Raw genomic sequence first — 217 nt, 5'->3', positions numbered from 1 at the left:
TGCAAAATTTTTCCCTGGAATTCCAAGATTTCAGTGGGAAACTTTCCCAGGAATTCCAAGATTTGGAGCGGAAATTTTCCCCAGGAATTCCAAGCTTTTAGTGGGAATTTCTCCCTGGGAATTCCAATTTTTTCCCGACAATTTTTTCTCAGCAATTCCAACCTTGAAAGGAGAATTTTTTTATGGAACTTGTGGGAATTTTTCCCTGGAATTCCAA

This window comes from Melospiza melodia, chromosome 3, assembly GCF_035770615.1.
Source record: "Melospiza melodia melodia isolate bMelMel2 chromosome 3, bMelMel2.pri, whole genome shotgun sequence".
Classification (NCBI taxonomy): domain Eukaryota; kingdom Metazoa; phylum Chordata; class Aves; order Passeriformes; family Passerellidae; genus Melospiza; species Melospiza melodia.
Note: the sequence above shows the minus strand (reverse complement) of the source record.